The sequence below is a fragment of the Bufo gargarizans genome, chromosome 2 (genome assembly GCF_014858855.1).
Source record: "Bufo gargarizans isolate SCDJY-AF-19 chromosome 2, ASM1485885v1, whole genome shotgun sequence".
Lineage (NCBI taxonomy): Eukaryota > Metazoa > Chordata > Amphibia > Anura > Bufonidae > Bufo > Bufo gargarizans.
The window spans coordinates 605,547,092-605,567,515 of record NC_058081.1 but is presented as its reverse complement, the minus strand read 5'-3'; the positions used below and the strand labels follow the sequence as shown (position 1 = coordinate 605,567,515).

The window sequence follows — 20,424 nt, the reverse complement described above, 5'->3', positions numbered from 1 at the left end:
TTCCTTGCAACCAATCTGCCTCATTTACTCAGGTCTTCAGAATTGCCTCTAAACTGAGGGTATCTAGGGGGTAAATGGGGTTGTCTCATGTCAGTAAATGGCATTAATCATGGAGACAAAGTTAATACAAGGCACTTACTAAAGTATTGTCATTGTCCATATTGCCTTATTTATTTGTTATTTATTTTATGCACTTATATAGTACTACTATATTCTGCAGCACTTTACAGACATTATCATCAAGCGGTCCCCAATGGGGCTCACAATCTAAGTTCCCTGTCAGTATGTCTTTGGAGTGTGGGATGAAACCGGAGGAAACCCACGCAAACATGGGGAGAACATACAAACTCCATGCAGATGTTGTCCTTAGTCCTTATCCATAGTTACGACCACCTTGCAATCCAGAAGAGGTGGCCATGCTTGAACACTATAGGAAAAAGCGCCGGCCTTTCTGGTGGCCGGGATCATGGTAGTACACATAGGACTGCGCTTTTTCTTATAGCGTGTAAGCATAATCACCGATGCTGGATTGCAGGGTGGTCGTAACCATGGAAACGAGCAGTGTAAAATGTGATGGGAAAATGAATTCAGCCAGCAAAAGAGGCAATATGGACAATAACAATACATTAGTATGTGCCTTGTATTAACTTTCCCTACATGATAATTGCCACTTGATAAAGTGAGACAACTCCTTTAAACTTTGCATTTCTCTTAGAAATGGGAACAAAAAAAGTTGTTCTAAGCCTCGCCAAACACATTAGACAGCTTTCCCAACATCCCCCATACACATGCATGTTCGGCTTGGCATTCATGAGTCTTAAATGGGAAGAAAGCCACTGCCAGACACTTCGTCAGTGGCTTATATCCCGAGAACAAAAAGATGGAGCAGCTGTATTCAAATGTCCCCATCCTTATCTCCCCCCAACATCCTTATCTCCCCAAGAGATTGTTTGGAGGCCTGCATACACATTAGATGATGGCTAGTGCCACAGTTCGGCAGACAATTATATAATATGTATGGCCAGATTAATTTTTAATTTAATTGCAATCTTCATTCCTTAATGTTCAGATTTCCTGATAATTTTCTACTTGCTGCTAGTTTTCAACTTGGCTTATGTGGGCAATCCCTCCCAGTATTATGTTAGATGTGTTCTGTGGCTTCAGAATACTGCTGCCTTCACCAGCTCTCATGTACTAGCATATTGTCATGACTGTACAGCGTTGTCCTCCTGTACAAATTAATTTAAGCTACTATATCAACTCCTCTCCCTAGTGCCTGCTCAAATACTGTTGCTGTCAGTATGTATTTTCTCCCTCTGCAAATTCGACGTGAATTCTCCTTCCTCTATAAACTGATAGCATCTGTGCGATTTCTCTTCCCCTGAAGACTGTGCGTTGGCATACCGCTCCTTATCGGTTGTATACAACCTCCTTCAGCTCTATGCTAGTCTATACAGGACATCTGTCCTGAGACTTAAGCCAGGAGCTGTGTGATGTCCAAATCTGTGTCAAAAGCAGCAGCACAGTCAACTATGTGAAGGAGTTGCACAGACAGAGCAGCACAACAGCAGTCATGTGCTACTGTACAGAGGCTATATAACAGACCTCATTACAGAGATATTTTTCCTTGGGTTAGGAGAGGTGTGCAGCAATACCAGCTGAAATCTCAGGGAAAATATTTCAGAAAGGTTCTAACAATAGGATCTAAAAGAGCTGTTAGGTTTTTATTATTAACAGAAGGCACACTTAAATCATCCGTATCAGATCTGCAGAGGTGCGACACCCGGGACCCCTGCCAATCAGCTATTAGAAGAGGCCTTAAGCACTGCAGCCTGTTCCTAGGCCAGTAACATTCCTGTACATTGGTCACATGGCCTAGTTGTAGTTCAGCCCCATTGAAGTCAATGGGGCTGAGCTGCAATAACAAGCAATGCCACTATATGAGGTATGGCACTGTCCTCGGAAAGCTGTCAGGAGCCTGCATCGCTCACCAGAGCTTTGGTAAGTACAGCAGCTTCCTGAAACAGCTGATCGGCGGGGGTCTTGCAGGGTCTTGGACCCCCACTGTTGTGATAATGATTACCTATCCTTCCAGGATAACCCCTTTAAGCGCTGCATATTACTCTGCATGCTATTTGTTGCTTAAATGTTAAAGCCGCAAGTGCAGGTTGAAGTGTATTATTTCTATGTAGCCTTTTCCTAACAAATGCTTATGTAGAATAAAGCCCAGTTAAAGATATAAATGCAGTCTACCCCACAGGGCGTGAAAACGATTTTGCAGTATCCCATTCAATTACTTAGATCACCTAGCCATTGGTTAAAGAGGACCTTTCACCACTACTGACATGCCTATTTTAATAGCTACATGTATTCCCCACATACTAACAATTCTGGAGCATCTATTCTTATGGCTCTATGTTGTGCCATTCCTTTATTATTTCTACTAGAAGGTATTCATGAATTGCTAGCAGTCTGCAGTAAGGGTACAGAGGGGTGGTAACCAGTTAGGGGTGTGTACTGGCACCATCTGAAATGGCAGCACTGATTGGATAGAGTCAGACTGTGCAGGTACACACCCCAACTGGTTACTACCCCTCTCCTCTGTACCCTTACTGCAGACTGCTAGCAATTAATTCAAAACTTCTATCAGAAATAATAAAGGAATGGCACAACATAGAGTCATAAGAATAGATGCTCCAGAATTGTTAGTATGTGGGGAATACATGTAGCTATTAAAACAGGAATGTCAGGAGTGGTAAAAGGTCCTCTTTAAAGTACTACATGGCAAGATAGCGTTGCAGTGCCTGGTGTGAGTGGGTATTTATGCCTCTTGTAGTCTTGTGGCTCATTTGTCCGTGCAGGTGCTAGAATGGTAGGGCACAATTCACGGTTCCTCTTCAACACCACATTTTTCTGTATAACAAAATCATGTAGTATCAAGTCATTTCTCTCAAATATATGCACAAACAGAGCAAATCAATCTTCTTGTCACACCAAAACTTGATTTACAGCCATACATGAAGAGTGGATTAGCTTCACCTAATGCCATAAGTCAGGCAAACATCACAATACTTTGATGAAGTACCAAGTATTTCAAGAATGACATCTCCTTCATTAAGTAATTATGAATCAGATCCAGTTATCAGAGGCAGACAGCAGAGTGACAAGACTTGTATGTATAGGAGGATTACACTGGGAATTCACACTGATCCACCCTTGTACTAAGTGCTCTTTTGGCTTTAGTAAGCTGAAGAACTACAAAAACATTTCTGACACTAAACAACAAATCTGGATACAATTTTCCTTTGGACTGCATTTCTCCATCCATCAATTCACTTTTTTAAGACTTGAAAATACGAATCTTTGCTGGTTTTTATATTAGGCAGCATGCAAAACCTCCTAACTGAACACATCAGAAGATATCATGAGGCTTATTAGCTCAGATTCACCTCACCTTGATGTCCAAATGTAATGGGCTGTATCCCTATAAAATGCTACTGGAATAGCCTGAGAGGGATGAGCGAACTTGTGTTTCAAGTTTGGCGTACAAGGTTCGGGTTATCTAAGAGTTCCTACCACATACCATAAGTTTTGGTCCATGGTAGCGGAATTCATAACAGAATTCTTAGAAAACCCGAACCTTGTGCACTGAACTTGAAACACAAGTTCGCTCAACACTACTACTAAGCTATTGAAATCAATATGAAGATAGTCAAGAGATGCTACTCCATAGTAGAAACATATCTGGAGGAAGCCCCAGCTCTTCCATTGTCTAGATCTTCCTATTGTTTAACAAATGTCTGCATTATCACATCTTGGAATTTGAGGGGTTGGACAGGGTTAGTAAAACATGGCTGCTTTCTTCCAAATACAGTGCCATTTCTGTCCATAGGTTACATGTGGTAGTGCAATTTAGCCCCACTCTCTTCAACAGAACTGAACCTTAGAACCAGACACAACCCATTAAGGATTGTGGTGCTTTTTGTGAAGCAAAAAGCTGTCAGATTTGTCTTATTCCTGTACATGCCCTTTAACATGGTATGTAGATATTGGGCTGTATGAGTAGGGTTTTCTAAGAGCCCCTTTACGTGGCCCAGTGGACCAGGTGACTGTCGGGAAGAATTCGTTCCTTCCTGACAATTGCCTGCCCGTCAGTGGAGGAGAGAACTGCATTTACATGCAGCAATCTCCTCCACAGTATGGGGGTGAGTGATGGCTACTGCCATCCCTCATCCCCTTACATATTGATTGTTTTTGGGCAGCAGATCGCTGTTTACATCTGCTTTTCAGAAATGAGTTAGGTGTCCACATGAACAACGGTTTCAATCTGTGAACAAGCGTTTTGCCCATTCATCAGGTGACCGGGAGCACCTTTACACAGCCAGATTATTGGGAATGAGTGACCGTACAAACATTCGCCCCCAATAATTTGCCCGACAATTGGGCAGTCTAAAGCCACCTTAAGAAAGTGCAAATGGGGTAACACGTGAAAACCCCCACCCTAATGGTGACAGTAACGTCCATGCCCTCAACTAGTCTGGAGAGCCTATGTTTAGAAGCAGCACTACTGACTTTTCTATGACTTTGCAATCTTCATTTTAAACATTTTAAAGTGTTTCTGCTAAGGAGCTAATCATTCTTTTTTTCAGAACAATAAAAGTTTGCAATGAACTTTAAAACAGTAAAAAAGAGAGAAAAAAACACGTTTATGGAACAGAATTTGATTAGGTGTAAAGAACTTTTTTTGGCGTCTTTAAAACAATAATGTTCAAACCACCATGAAACAAATATCATGCCGGCAATTGCTTCCTCCAGGACTTTTCGAGAATGTATTGCTGAATAAATAGAGGCAGCTTTGGCAGCGCTGGAAATGCAAGTGAGGCGTGAGCTCACTGCCCCTACAGTGGATCCAGTTCTCCTGCTGTGGCACATCTGCTTAGTGCAGAGAACTGTGCTTATCCCCCCAGCCAGCAGCCTTCTCCACTTCTTAATGGCAGCAAAAATCATACATTATGGGATGGAGTGGAAATGTTTTGTGCGAGTTATTAAGTTTGGAAAGTGTTACAGAGCTCTGTGCTGTTCTCCATGAACCGCTGCCATTTCCCGTATGTACTGCAGTTCCTCCGCAAAGGTTCACGAGGAACATCCAAAGTGACTATGAGAATCGAATCATGTAAACAATTTTGTGTGTACCGCCAAGTGCGCCTAGGATATTTCTAAGAAAGCCTGTCCTGCGGTTTGATATCATAAATTTAAAAGACAGATGTTAAACGCCTCTGACAAAACGTTAATCATCCCGGTAACAGTTACACAATAAACTTGGTGCTGGATCGAAATGTAAATTCTGCACATTGTTAGAATTAGGCTGCAGAAAAAGAAGATCTGGCCATAGGTCGTGGCTACAGATGAAATCGTTTACCACATGGAACTGCTGGTTTCTCCCTCTTTGATCGTGCTTTTGATTCAAGGAGATGCTGTAGTTTTTGAATTTTGCACAAAGTTACAGCAGAACAAGGCCAGATATAAAGAGATGGAAGGGGGTACAAAAGGAGAAGACCACTTCTCACACTTGTAAGGGCCCAGGAGTGCTGTTGCGTAGTCGCAGTCAGACATTTAACTTCTTGTTGCAGGATTGGTTGCAAATCAGTCGCAAATAATTGGCTCAAAGGAAACAGGTGCATCAATAACAGGAAACTTTACTATAGAACAGCAGGTCAACAAAGTGCCCAAGTCAGGAGCAATTCTGCAGCCACAAATTGCCACAAAGAAAGGCACCATTCCTTAATGTTACAACAGATCAATCTAGGAGTGGTGGTATTTCGGCCTTTGCTCATTCTTTGGATTTAAAGGTTTCTGTCACCAGATTTAACCCTGTTAAGCTAGCTGACATTAGCGATGTGCTAATGTCAGCTAAACCTAACTAGCCTATTCCTACTTTTATTTACTTTTTTACTTTTATCTATGCCACCGTTACGCCAGAAATCTAACTTTTATAATATGCTAATTAGCCTCTAGGAGAATGGGGGGGCGTTGTTCCTGCTCCTAGAGGCTTTGTTCTCCCACCTTTGTCACCTCCCTCCAAGTCCTGATTGACAGGGCCAGGCAGCACTCGCATCTGTCTGCCAGCCCTGTGGTCTGGTGTAATCTTGCGCCGTTTAGTATTCGGCAGAGGCGCGGTGAGGAAGCTGGCAGCCTGCAAGCGTCTTTCCCTCACCGTGGCTATGTCGAATGCTGAACGGCGCAAGATTTCACCAGAGCACGGGGCTGGCAGACGGATGCGAGCGCTGCCTGGCCCTGTCAACCAGGACTTGGAGGGAGGCGACAAAGGTGGGAGAACGGAGCCTCTAGGATCAGGGTACAAAGTCCCCCCCCCCCCCCGCTCCTAGGGGCTAATTAGCATATTATAAAAGTTAGATTTCTGGTGTAATGGGGGCACGAATAAAAGTAAGAATAAACTAGTTAGGTTTAGCTGACATTAGCACAACGCTAATGTCAGCTATCTTAATAGGGTTAAATCTGGTGACAGAAAACCTTTAAGAACAAGCTGTATTTTAGCTTGGACCTAACATTCATTGAACAAGTTTCCAGGGGTATAACTATAAGTAGTAGAGATACTGCAGTCATACCTGCTTTCTGGTGGCTAAAGAGCTCCATAGCCCTCCGCCACGGGAATAGACTGTTACTACTGCATAAAGAGCACATGGTTGTTGTGGGCACTGTTACAGATTTGGCATAAGGCGCATGTTCCGCCTCTGCACATTTCTAGCTGTTTGCTAATGATTACTGTGCATTAAATAGAAAAGGATCATTTGCTTAGAAACCATAAATCTATGAACAATGGTGCAAGGCTATACAGGGTAAAGTATTTCCTAAATTGATGGAGTCGATCTTTTAGGTTTGGTTAAAAACAGAGTTGAGCAACTCAAACTCCACGAAGTGGAATTCGATCTGAATTTCAGGGAAAATTCGATTCACAGCGGAGCCGAATTTCCTAGTGCTTCCTTTTAGCAAATCATTTTTCCCTGAATGGTGGTAAAAAATTAAGAAAATCATACTTACCTCACCCGTTTGAGCATGAAGAGCTGTCCACCGCCATCTTAATAGAAGATCTTGCAAGAAATCTCGTGCGCGGTGGTGTAGGACGTCACCACGCCTGCCAATGTGATGACATCATCACGCACCACGCAAGATTTCGCTCTAAATCTTCAATCAAGATGGCGGCGTCCGACTGTTTGTGATCAAATGGATGAGGTAAGTATGATTTTCTTTTTATTGTACACTGTATTATTGAATTTTTCAATACTTCGCTAATCTCTAGTTAAAAATCCTATTCAGCCGTTTCCAACCGGTCATTATGGCAGACAGAGCTCACTGAGGTTATTACAGCTTTTCTAAAATCTGACTAAAAGAACACTCGGATTTAGCATTCAAGAGTTGCAGCTCCAGCATCAGTGGAGGCAGGACTGTTTAAATCTGTGGTACACAACCGTTTCCATGGAAACACTTATTGACTATTAACATACCATTAATTAACTTTTAAGTATACCTCCATCTTTGAGGAAACTGAAAGAAATGATTTAAAGAGAACCTCTCCTGACATGTCTGTTTTAGTGACAACTTGCACCCCCCATGTAATAACAATTCTGGAGCAACTGTTCTTATGACTCTATGCTGTGCCATTCCTCAGTTATTCCCACTTAATTTAATAATTTATAAATGAATTGCAAGCAGTCTGCAATAAAGATCCAGTTGGGGTGTGATATTGTCTAATCAATGCTGCCAGTGTCAGACTATGCAGGGACACCCTCCCAAGTGGTAACGCCTAAATGGACCTTTATTGAAGACCAATTGGGGTTTTGTCCCTGCATAGTCTGCTACTGGCAGCACTGACCATGTCAGACACACCCGCAACTGGTAACATACAACTGGACCTCTATTGCAGAATGTTGACAATTCATTCATAAACTTCTAGCAGGAATAACAGAGGAATAGCACAACATATGTTTATAAGAAGGGATGCATCAGAATGATTATTACCTGGACAATGCCTAAGTTACTAAAACACATACAATTGAAACTCAAAAAATTAGAAAATTGTGCAAAAGTCAATTTATTTCAGTAATGCAAATTAAAAGGAATTGCATTACTGCAGCTTTAAATTAGAATTTTGTGAAAAGGTTCAATATTCTAGGCTCAAAGTGTCACACTCTAGTCAGCTAATTAATCCATACCCCCTGAGCAAAGGGGACCTGAGATTGTGACTTTGGGGTTTCATAAGCTGTAAGCCATAATCATCCAAATTATAACAAATAAAGGCTTGAAATATCTCGCTTTGCATGTAATGAGTCTCATATGTTAGTTTCACCTTTTAAGTTGCATTACTAAAATAAATGCATTTTGCACGATATTCACATTTTTCGAGTTGCACCTGTACATCAGGAGAGGTGACAGGTCATCTTTAAAGTGGTTATCCAAGAGTCAGATAGACCTCCCGAGGTGGCCGACCCCTGGTGGAGATCATACGTACCTGGTCCCCACTGCTAGGTTCAGTGTCTAATGCTCCCAAGCCGGCTCCTACTCTCCCTGCCGCGCTCAGATCAACACCTGCTGACGGGGAGACACGTGACCACTGCAGCCAATCACCGGCGGCAGCAGTGACCTGCTCCCACTTTGTCATGACAACTGTGATTGACTGCAGTGGTCACATGCCCCCTCGTCAACGCATGTTGATTTTAGCCCAGAAGGAAGAGCGTTAGACACAGCACCCATCGGGCAGGGGCGGACTGGGAAATTAAAGTGGCCCTGGAAAAAATACTAAAAGTGGCCCTGTTTTGTAGTCGGGTCCAAATTGATGGAAGGCAGGGCCAGCAATACCATATTGTGGCACATTATACCACTCTTACAAAGCCAGATACCACCGTCCATCACAAAATACTGCAGGTCGGCTACTCTGGGAGATCTGTCTGACTCTTGAATAACCTCTTTAATTCTCTGCACCAGTTGCTATATTTCTCTGCCACCAAGATTCAGATGAATGTATAGTACAGTAGTCTATAGTCTGGATCCCATTTGCAGACTACAGGCTTTTTCTTGGTGCACCAAAATCTGTAAGATTTAAGACGACAGATACACCTGCTGCCCTGCACATCATCGGCATGCCCAGATGCAGCCAGTGGGAGCATGGTGCACTAGTAATGTCATCACAACTTTTCAGAAAACCTCCCAACCTCAATCTTTTGATGGGTGAAGTAAGGTTTATCCTCTACCTCTCCACTACAGCCGCTGGTTAACCGATGGAACCTCTGATGGAGCGGACAAATGACCATAATGATCCTAATAACGCACCCTGAAGCTCAGTCCCTTAATGAGCTTTCTACTATTACCCGTTAAGGTTCCCTTTGCTCCGCAGTCTCATTTTCAGCCTATTTGAGGATTCTGGAAAGTCTTCCAGCCGCATGCATTAAATACTAATAAGGAACAGTTTCAGAGTAAATTAAAGCCAGAATATATTAATCAGGGAAATATTTGTAGAAGTAAACTGGAGGAGATATTAGGGCAGAACGCAGCCCTTGTTACAGGAGTCGGACACATCTGGAACGTATTATTGCGCTGGGGTGTGTTTCATATCACAAACAGGTACTTGGTTGCGCTGGTAGCAGCCGGCTCTGGGTGGGCGAGGGATTAGGCAAAGCTTTGACATGACGGAGAGCCGAGGGACACGGTGCTGACATGTCTCAAACACCGCTCTAAGCCTCAGGGGTGAGATCTGAAAAGAAGTCTGAAAAAAGAAAAGGCCCAAAATATGAAACAATTTATTACGCAGCTGATCCCTAAATCAAGCCGTTAACAGCCCTATCAAAAATAGTAAACGGCTGAAGGAATGAAATCCTTTCGACAGCTGCAGGGGAGGCTTTGCGCAAAACATTCGTTTGCTGCTTAAGAAGAAAATTGTTTGGGAAGGGACATCGAGAAGCATGTGTGGGTCACGGCAGAGATGGGCCCTGTTAAGCCCCCTTACTTCTACGTACAGCTTAGATACACAATGGTAATCCTATGATTGCCCACGCCGCAAAATCACGGACATTTACTGTTATAGCCTCTTAGGCCGGGTTCACAATGGCGTTATTGAATTCCGTTATAAGTTCTGTTATAACAGAGTTATAATGTAATATAACGGAATTCTAGAACGGAATGCAAATGGAAGCCTTTAAGAGGCATTTCGTTTTGCTCCGTCCTAATACAGGTCTATGGGGGGAAATAACGGTTCCCTTTGTTTCCGTTTTACATGATGGAAAAAATAGTCCTGTCGATATGTCCCCATAGACATGTATTAAGACGGAGAAAAATGAGATGCCTCTTAAAGGCTTCCGTTTTGCGCTCCATCCTAGAATTCCGTTATATTCCATTATAACTGTCTTATAGCGGAACCTATAACGGAATTCAATAACACCGATGTCACCAATGTCAGCCACTGACAACTATGCCATATGCCCCACTCGGGTATGCTTAGCTAATGAACACAGGGGGGCACTCAGAAACTCCATCTTATTAGATAAAGGGTGAAGTTTCCAAAGTTGATGTACGGTAAGCTTGTGGAATGCACGTGACATAAACTATTGATTATAGGGAGACATGGAGAACACTACGTTCAGCCTCTCCCTCTGAAATAGCACAATAACCTAAAATATGTTTTGGATTTAGAGCTTCTTTAAAGGGATTTTCCACTACTTTAATATTGATGCTCTATCCTCATGATAGGCTGTCACTATAGGATCAGCAGGGGCCCAACGCCCCACGCCTGGACCCATCAGCTTTGGTGCTAGAGCTACAGATCTCCGTCCATTTCTGTGGTGGACTGATCTGGTACTGCTGTGCTGTCCCTATAGAGGGGAATGGGAGCAGCACTGCAGTAGCCAGCTCCATCCACTATAGAAATGGATGAAGCTACTGCAGAACCGCTGCAGGGTGATGGACCCCTGCTGGTCTGATATTGATAAATGGCCTATCAATATTAAAGTACTAAAAAAAACTTTATGGCTTGTTCCAGATGTCTGTAATGTGTCTGCATCTTAGCGATTGCATCAGAGCGCCCAAACCCTCATGAAATGAAAGCTGTTATCCAGAATTAGAATGAAAAACATGGCTGCTTTCTACCTGTCCACAGTTTGTGGGTGGCATTGCATCTCAGCCCCATTAACTTTAAAGAGGACCTTTCATCGGTCCAAACATTGTGAACTAAGTATCATGACATATACAGTGGCGCCCAGGGATCTCACTGCACTTACTATTATCCCTGGGCGCCGCTCCGTTCTCCCGTTATGTCCTCCGGTATGTTCGGGGACTTGGTTATAGTAGGAGGAGACTTAGAGGACTTGGTTATAGTAGGCGGAGACTTAGGGGACTTGGTTATAGTAGGCGGAGCCTGCCCTTGTTCTGCTGGGCGTCTCCTCCTCCTAGGCTTTAGTGCTGGCCAATCGCAGCGCAGAGCTCACAGCCTGGGAGGTTTTTTCTCCAGGGCTGTGAGCTCTGTGATGCGATTGGCCAGCGCTACAGCCTAGGAGAAGGAGACGCCCAGCAGAACAAGGGCAGACTCCGCCTACTATAACCAAGTCCCCGAACATACCGGAGGACATAACGGGAGAACGGAGCGGTGCCCAGGGATAATAGTAAGTGCAGTGAGATCCCCGGGCGCCGCTGTATATGTCATGACAGGGGCCTAGCTATAGGGGGTGCAGAGGTAGCAGTCGCTACCGGGCCCAGGAGCCTGAGGGGCCCCAAAGACCCTTGTACCACATAAGAAGACACCAGTATTATAGATAGTGCATGCTGTTCAAGTTACACCTCTGGCTGGAGGGAAAGGGGTAATGTCAAGAATTTGTACAGGGGGGTGCCGTTTCAATGTTTGCCTTAGGCAGCATGAAGGCAATGTGCTTCCCTGCCCCTGGCCATAAAGCACTGAAGGAAGAGGGGCCCAAGCTGAACTCTTCCACCAGGGCCCATGATCCTTTAGCTACGCCCCTGTGTCATGATACTTAGTTCACAATGTTTGGACCGATGAAAGGTCCTCTTTAAATGAAACACAGCCCATGTACAGGGGTGGAGCTGTTTCTGGGAGAATCTTTTCCAATTCTAGACAGCTCTTTTAAATCCACCAGACCTGCAGCAGTCTGAGTTTTATGTTTCTGTTTAGGACACTAAAATAAAGTCAAATTAAAGAAAGTGTGTCAGCTGCGAAACACCCACCCAAACTACAGTAAGTGGAATATAATGAAAATGACATGGAATCTGATTATATCATTTCATCTTCATATGATGTCCTTCTGCAAGCTGGCTGCACAATGCATTGAGAGGACTCCCGAGCGTGCACACATACTGGATTTTGCTGCTGGTTTGCGGGGGGGACAGCATCGGAATAAGAGAGAGTATGAAGATACAAATTACCCAGCGGACTCAGAGTCATTTACTCCATTTACAGCTGGTTGGGGTGTTTTCTAGCTTATAGATTCTCTTTAAAGAAACCAGCCTAAGAAGCGTTTCCAAGATACAGAAGTCAGGACATCTTTATAAACGAGAACAGAACCGCTCTGACCTGGAACAGCAGTACCCGAATTCTGTGCCTCAATTCATTTTATTTATCTGTAATATTTAAATTTTATTGGAAATCTGCTTATCAAGACATGAAATGCGGAAGCTGTGGTTTGTCAATGGTAGAAAACAAACATGAAGCCTCAGGCTGCCCTAAATGATATCCAGCATTTATCCAGTCTTGACAATCCTCTGTGAGGGAAACAGCCTGAACTGGTGCTGCTGATGTGTTTAGCTCACAGAGGACTGCCTAGACTGAATATAAATGTATAGATACCCAAAAGCATATTAGATACCAAAAAAGAACAGTGTGGGAACATATATATGATACAAAAAACATCTTTATTAAGTGTCCACAATTAGACATACACTGGTAATATTAAAAACTATCATAAAAACATTGCAGATAGGAGCTACGATAGACGATATACCCCACCAGACTCCAAATCTACATATGTGATATTGTTATAAAACACTTGTGCAATATTAATCGTACTAAATATGAAGGGCTAGACCCCTAAACATATCCACTATAATACATGCCCAAATTAAATGATGTCAGAGGCCAACCATGTGCCAACAATGATAATAGATAGGTCAAGATAGGTCATATTGCCTTCCTAGGCATTTGTAAAATTATTTGTTAATAAACCTTACCCAGGTTAGGTCCTAATCATTATTATAACAATGATAATATGACAATAATCTTGATATACTATGGACAATTGATCAGGCTCAGACATCAAAGTGGTCAGTTTAGTATGAAAGGGGATCAGCCTCGTTCAGTTCGGTCCAGAAGACCATAATCAAACTAAAGAAGGTACAAAAAAAGCACATAATTAGTAAACGCATACCGATTCAGAGCTGGAGGGGGCTTGGAAAACCCCAACGTACGTTTTGCCGCGCTTCCTCTTTTATCAGAGCGGGTGCTGATTAAAGGGGGTGCTGTTTGAAGGAGTAGCAACAGTTGAGCGAGCACTACCGGTACTTCCTCTTTAAAATTATCTGTGCATCGTCTCCTTTGTAGAGGCGACGCAGTGTAATTACAACCCCTTCATCCCATTCAAGTGTATTGGCAGGGGTGTCGTGGGTCAGACACCCCCCGATCTGTTTTTGATGACCTATCCTGAGGATAGGAACTAACTACACAACCCCTTTAACAGCAAGAAAATAACCTGACAATGGTGAGAATGTGAGACATGAGGCATATTATAAAGTTGTGGAACTTTTGATTATGCACAGTTATGCTTTAAAGCCATATGCCATCAATGTCAGATAGGTGCAGATCCCACCTCTGGGACCCGCTCCTATCTCCAGAACGGGACCCCTGTTCACTGATATAAGAATTTCAATAATAGCCAAGCTGTTTTTGGAAATCCCATAGTGGCTAATGGAGGAGCACCCATATATGTGCGGTGCACTCGCTTTAGCTATTTTTGGAATTCCAATTGCAGTGGAGCATACGCCGCGTGCTCTCCTTCACTTTGGGAGCCCCGTTCTGGAGATAGGAGCGGGTCACAGAGGAGGGATCTGCACCGATCTGACATTGATGGCATATTCTAACGATAGGCCATCAATGTCTGAGATGAGCAATCCCTTTAAAGGGGTTGCCTGGTTTAAAAAAAAAAAAGGCAACAGTGGTTCATGCCATAAAATAATAAAAGGCGCATTACTCACCTATTAGATCCAGTGGGGCTTTATTTACTTGGCTGGAATGATGACATCATAGCAACAACACGTGACGTATGAAGCCAATGTAATAGGTGAGTAATGTTGCTTTTATTATTTTATGGCATTTTCCACTGTTGCCCTTTTTTAGTTGAATTCAGACAACCCCTTGAATTACATAATATTGGAAACCCTGCTCATAAGGTCCTGCTCACATTAATATACGTGTAGTGCTGTAAATATGGTAGCCATATCACCCGCACACTAGTTAATATCTTCCTTGATAATTATATAGGAGATATGGTATGATAGAAACTTTACTCCTCTTATCTCTCACTGCAGCTCGTTCATTATCATTAGAGTTGAGCGAACACCTGGATGTTCGGGTTCGAGAAGTTCGGCCGAACATCCCGGAAATGTTCGGGTTCGGGATCCGAACCCGATCCGAACTTCGTCCCGAACCCGAACCCCATTGAAGTCAATGGGGACCCGAACTTTTCGGCACTAAAAAGGCTGTAAAACAGCCCAGGAAAGAGCTAGAGGGCTGCAAAAGGCAGCAACATGTAGGTAAATCCCCTGCAAACAAATGTGGATAGGGAAATGAATTAAAATAAAAATTAAATAAATAAAAATTAACCAAAATCAATTGGAGAGAGGTTCCATAGCAGAGAATCTGGCTTCCCGTCACCCACCACTGGAACAGTCCATTCTCAGATATTTAGGCCCCGGCACCCAGGCAGAGGAGAGAGGTCCCGTAACAGAGAATCTGTCTTCATGTCAGCAGAGAATTAGTCTGCATGTCATAGCAGAGAATGAGGCTTCACGTCAGCCACCACTGCAACAGTCCATTGGCATATATTTAGGCCCAGCACCCAGGCAGAGGAGGGAGGTCCCGTAACAGAGAATCTGTCTTCATGTCAGCAGAGAATTAGTCTGCATGTCATAGCAGAGAATGAGGCTTCACGTCAGCCACCACTGCAACAGTCCATTGGCATATATTTAGGCCCAGCACACACACAGGCAGAGGAGAGAGGTCCCGTAACAGAGAATCTGGCTTCATGTCAGCAGAGAATCAGTCTGCATGTCATAGCAGAGAATGAGGCTTCACGTCAGCCACCACTGCAACAGTCCATTGGCATATATTTAGGCCCAGCACACACACAGGCAGAGGAGAGAGGTCCCGTAACAGAGAATCTGGCTTCATGTCAGCAGAGAATCAGTCTGCATGTCATAGCAGAGAATGAGGCTTCACGTCAGCCACCACTGCAACAGTCCATTGGCATATATTTAGGCCCAGCACCCAGGCAGAGGAGGGAGGTCCCGTAACAGAGAATCTGTCTTCATGTCAGCAGAGAATTAGTCTGCATGTCATAGCAGAGAATGAGGCTTCACGTCAGCCACCACTGCAACAGTCCATTGGCATATATTTAGGCCCAGCACACACACAGGCAGAGGAGAGAGGTCCCGTAACAGAGAATCTGGCTTCATGTCAGCAGAGAATCAGTCTGCATGTCATAGCAGAGAATGAGGCTTCACGTCACCCACCACTGCAACAGTCCATTGGCATATATTTAGGCCTAGCACACAGGCAGAGCAGAGAGGTCCCGTAACAGACAATCTGGCTTCATGTCAGCAGAGAATCAGTCTGCATGTCATAGCAGAGAATGAGGCTTCACGTCACCCACCACTGCAACAGTCCATTGGCATATATTTAGGCCTAGCACACAGGCAGAGCAGAGAGGTCCCGTAACAGACAATCTGGCTTCATGACAGCAGAGAATTAGTCTGCATGTCATAGCAGAGAATGAGGCTTCACGTCAGCCACCACTGCAACAGTCCATTGGCATATATTTAGGCCCAGCACACACACAGGCAGAGGAGAGAGGTCCCGTAACAGAGAATCTGGCTTCATGTCAGCAGAGAATCAGTCTGCATGTCATAGCAGAGAATGAGGCTTCACGTCAGCCACCACTGCAACAGTCCATTGGCATATATTTAGGCCCAGCACACACACAGGCAGAGGAGAGAGGTCCCGTAACAGAGAATCTGGCTTCATGTCAGCAGAGAATCAGTCTGCATGTCATAGCAGAGAATGAGGCTTCACGTCAGCCACCACTGCAACAGTCCATTGGCATATATTTAGGCCCAGCACCCAGGCAGAGGAGGGAGGTCCCGTAACAGAGAATCTGTCTTCATGTCAGCAGAGAATTAGTCTGCATGTCATAGCAGAGAATGAGGCTTCACGTCAGCCACCACTGCAACAGTCCATTGGCATATATTTAGGCCCAGCACACACACAGGCAGAGGAGAGAGGTCCCGTAACAGAGAATCTGGCTTCATGTCAGCAGAGAATCAGTCTGCATGTCATAGCAGAGAATGAGGCTTCACGTCACCCACCACTGCAACAGTCCATTGGCATATATTTAGGCCTAGCACACAGGCAGAGCAGAGAGGTCCCGTAACAGACAATCTGGCTTCATGTCAGCAGAGAATCAGTCTGCATGTCATAGCAGAGAATGAGGCTTCACGTCACCCACCACTGCAACAGTCCATTGGCATATATTTAGGCCTAGCACACAGGCAGAGCAGAGAGGTCCCGTAACAGACAATCTGGCTTCATGACAGCAGAGAATTAGTCTGCATGTCATAGCAGAGAATGAGGCTTCACGTCAGCCACCACTGCAACAGTCCATTGGCATATATTTAGGCCCAGCACCCAGGCAGAGGAGAGAGGTCCCGTAACAGACAATCTGGCTTCATGTCAGCAGAGAATTAGTCTGCATGTCATAGCAGAGAATCAGGCTTCACGTCAGCCACCACTGCAACAGTCCATTGTCATAAATTTAGGCCCAGCACCCAGGCAGAGGAGAGAGGTCCCGTAACAGACAATCTGGCTTCATGTCAGCAGAGAATTAGTCTGCATGTCATAGCAGAGAATGAGGCTTCACGTCAGCCACCACTGCAACAGTCCATTGGCATATATTTAGGCCTAGCACACAGGCAGAGCAGAGAGGTCCCGTAACAGACAATCTGGCTTCATGACAGCAGAGAATCAGTCTGCATGTCATAGCAGAGAATCAGGCTTCACGTCAGCCACCACTGCAACAGTCCATTGTCATAAATTTAGGCCCAGCACCCAGGCAGAGGAGAGAGGTCCCGTAACAGAGAATCTGGCTTCATGTCAGCAGAGAATCAGTCTTCATATCATAGCAGAGAATCAGGCTTCACGTCACCCACCACTGTAAGAGTCAATTTTCATAAATTTAGGCCCAGAACCCAGGCAGAGGAGAAAGGTCCCGTAACAGACAATCTGGCTTCATGTCAGCAGAGAATCAGTCTTCATATCATAGCCTAGAATCAGGCTTCACGTCACCCACCACTGTAAGAGTCAATTTTCATAAATTTAGGCCCAGAACCCAGGCAGAGGAGAAAGGTCCCGTAACAGACAATCTGGCTTCATGTCAGCAGAGAATCAGTCTTCATATCATAGCAGAGAATCAGGCTTCACGTCACCCACCACTGCAACAGTCAATTGTCATAAATTTAGGCCCAGCACCCAGGCAGAGGAGAGAGCTCCCGTAACAGAGGATCTGGCTTCATGTCAGCAGAGAATCAGTCTGCATGTCATAGCAGAGAATGAGGCTTCACGTCACCCACCACTGCAACAGTCCATTGGCATATATTTAGGCCTAGCACACAGGCAGAGCAGAGAGGTCCCGTAACAGACAATCTGGCTTCATGTCAGCAGAGAATCAGTCTGCATGTCATAGCAGAGAATGAGGCTTCACGTCACCCACCACTGCAACAGTCCATTGGCATATATTTAGGCCTAGCACACAGGCAGAGCAGAGAGGTCCCGTAACAGACAATCTGGCTTCATGACAGCAGAGAATCAGTCTGCATGTCATAGCAGAGAATGAGGCTTCACGTCACCCACCACTGCAACAGTCCATTGGCATATATTTAGGCCTAGCACACAGGCAGAGCAGAGAGGTCCCGTAACAGACAATCTGGCTTCATGTCAGCAGAGAATCAGTCTGCATGTCATAGCAGAGAATGAGGCTTCACGTCACCCACCACTGCAACAGTCCATTGGCATATATTTAGGCCTAGCACACAGGCAGAGCAGAGAGGTCCCGTAACAGACGATCTGGCTTCATGTCAGCAGAGAATCAGTCTGCATGTCATAGCAGAGAATCAGGCTTCACGTCAGCCACCACTGCAACAGTCCATGGTCATAAATTTAGGCCCAGCACCCAGGCAGAGGAGAGAGGTCCCGTAACAGACAATCTGGCTTCATGTCAGCAGAGAATTAGTCTGCATGTCATAGCAGAGAATCAGGCTTCATGTCAGCCACCACTGCAACAGTCCATTGGCATATATTTAGGCCTAGCACACAGGCAGAGGAGAGGTTCATTCAACTTTGGGTAGCATCGCAATATAATGGTAAAATGAAAATAAAAATAGGATTGAATGAGGAAGTGCCCTGGAGTCCAATAATATATGGTTATGGGGAGGTAGTTAATGTCTAATCTGGACAAGGGACGGACAGGTCCTGTGGGATCCATGCCTGGTTCATTTTTATGAACGTCAGCTTGTCCACATTGGCTGTAGACAGGCGGCTGCGTTTGTCTGTAATGACGCCCCCTGCCGTGCTGAATACACGTTCAGACAAAACGCTGGCTGCCGGGCAGGCCAGCACCTCCAAGGCATAAAAGGCTAGCTCTGGCCACGTGGACAATTTAGAGACCCAGAAGTTGAATGGGGCCGAACCATCAGTCAGTACGTGGAGGGGTGTGCACACGTACTGTTCCACCATGTTAGTGAAATGTTGCCTCCTGCTAACACGTTGCGTATCAGGTGGTGGTGCAGTTAGCTGTGGCGTGTTGACAAAAGTTTTCCACATCTCTGCCATGCTAACCCTGCCCTCAGAGGAGCTGGCCGTGACACAGCTGCCTTGGCGACCTCTTGCTCCTCCTCTGCCTTGGCCTTGGGCTTCCACTTGTTCCCCTGTGACATTTGGGAATGCTCTCAGTAGCGCGTCTACCAACGTGCGCTTGTACTCGCGCATCTTCCTATCACGCTCCAGTGCAGGAAGTAAGGTGGGCACATTGTCTTTGTAGCGTGGATCCAGCAGGGTGGCAACCCAGTAGTCCGCACAGGTTAAAATGTGGGCAACTCTGCTGTCGTTGCGCAGGCACTGCAGCATGTAGTCGCTCATGTGTGCCAGGCTGCCCAGGGGTAAGGACAAGCTGTCCTCTGTGGGAGGCGTATCGTCATCGTCCTGCCTTTCCCCCCAGCCACGCACCAGTGATGGACCCGAGCTGCGTTGGGTGCCACCCCGCTGTGACCATGCTTCATCCTCATCCTCCTCCACCTCCTCCTCATCCTCGTCCTCCTCGTCCTCCAGTAGTGGGCCCTGGCTGGCCACATTTGTACCTGGCCTCTGCTGTTGCAAAAAACCTCCCTCTGAGTCACTTCGAAGAGACTGGCCTGAAAGTGCTAAAAATGACCCCTCTTCCTCATCCTCCTCCTCCTCCTCCTGGGCCACCTCCTGTTCCATCATCGCCCTAAGTGTTTTCTCAAGGAGACATAGAAGTGGTATTGTAACGCTGATAACGGTGTCATCGCCACTGGCCATGTTGGTGGAGTACTCGAAACAGCGCAACAGGGCACACAGGTCTCGCATGGAGGCCCAGTCATTGGTGGTGAAGTGGTGCTGTTCTGTAGTGCGACTGACCCGTGCGTGCTGCAGCTGAAACTCCACTATGGCCTGCTGCTGCTCGCACAGTCTGTCCAGCATGTGCAAGGTGGAGTTCCACCTGGTGGGCACGTCGCATATGAGGCGGTGAGCGGGAAGGCCGAAGTTACGCTGTAGCGCAGACAGGCGAGCAGCGGCAGGATGTGAACGCCGGAAGCGCGAACAGACGGCCCGCACTTTATGCAGCAGCTCTGACATGTCGGGGTAGTTGTGAATGAACTTCTGCACCACCAAATTCAGCACATGCGCCAAGCAAGGGATGTGCGTCAAATTGGCTAGTCCCAGAGCTGCAACGAGATTTCGCCCATTATCACACACCACCAGGCCGGGCTTGAGGCTCACCGGCAGCAACCACTCGTCGGTCTGTTGTTCAATACCCCGCCACAACTCCTGTGCGGTGTGGGGCCTGT

General features: G+C 45.5%; 1 protein-coding gene across 5 annotated transcripts in view; it reads right to left on the bottom strand.

Moving 5' to 3' along the window:
• The window catches only part of PKNOX2 (PBX/knotted 1 homeobox 2), a 293,301-nt gene that overhangs the window by 153,988 nt on the left and 118,889 nt on the right, over positions 1-20,424 (bottom strand). The gene's annotated exons all lie outside the window — the stretch shown is intronic.